This window comes from Rhinopithecus bieti, unplaced genomic scaffold, assembly GCF_001698545.2.
Source record: "Rhinopithecus bieti isolate Rb0 unplaced genomic scaffold, ASM169854v2 scaffold_33210, whole genome shotgun sequence".
Classification (NCBI taxonomy): Eukaryota; Metazoa; Chordata; class Mammalia; order Primates; family Cercopithecidae; genus Rhinopithecus; species Rhinopithecus bieti.
In genome coordinates, this window is record NW_016814226.1 from 730,512 (window position 1) to 731,507 (window position 996).

Consider the following 996-nt stretch of genomic DNA (forward strand, 5'->3'; position numbering starts at 1 on the left):
CAACTAATTTTTTTTTTTTAAGTAGAGATAGGGTTTCACCAAGTTGCCCAGGCTGGTCTCGAACTCCTGAGCTCAGGCAATCTGCCCACTTCAGCCTCCCAAAGTGCTGGGATTATAGGCGTGAGCTACTGCGCCCAGCCATCCTTTTTTTTTTTTTAATTATTAAAAGTGAAATGGCATAATAGCCTCCTGTGGTTGCACACGTTTTAGACCTTCAAGGGTAGACTTTTGCAATCCCTAAATGACCTTCGGCCACACAGGCCCATTTCTTGGCTTGACCTGTCAAGTGAGGGTCTTAGTTCCCAAGAACCCAAGTTCCAGATTCTGAGACGTCCTGCCTGAGTTGCGTCACCCAGCATATTCTGACCTGTCACTGCTGCCTCTTTCTGGAGGGGTACAATAGCTGACATGTGTTGAGCATCATATGTACCAGGCACTCTGCTGAGATGTCCTGGGCATTACATCTTTTAAGCCTGTGAGCCATCTCCACTTCACACCTGCAGAGATGGGGACTCAGGGTGCCTGCCCAGGATCCCAGAGCTAGCAAGTGGCAAAGGTGGGATTTGAACCCAGGCCTGTGTGACCCCTCGCGGCACAGTCTTAACCATTCTTCCTTAATGAAACACACTCAGAGACTCAAAGGGTTGAGGGGCGTGGGGGTGGCAGGGGACTTCTGGCTGTAATGCTTCAAGTTTTACTTTTTTAGTTTAGATATTGAGAAAAGTGGTTTTCACATAGTGGTTGATATGGTTTGAATTTGTGTTCCCACCTGTACTAGTCTGTTTTCATCCTGCTGATAAAGACATACCTGAGACTGGGTGATTTACAAAAGAAAGAGGTTTAATTGGACTTATAATTCCATGTGGTTGGGGAAGCCTCACAATCATGGTGTAAGGCAAGGAGGAGCAAGTCTCGTCTTACATGGATGGCAGCAGGCAAAGAGAGGATGAGGAAGATGCCAAAGCGGAAATCCCTGATAAAACCATCAGATCTCGT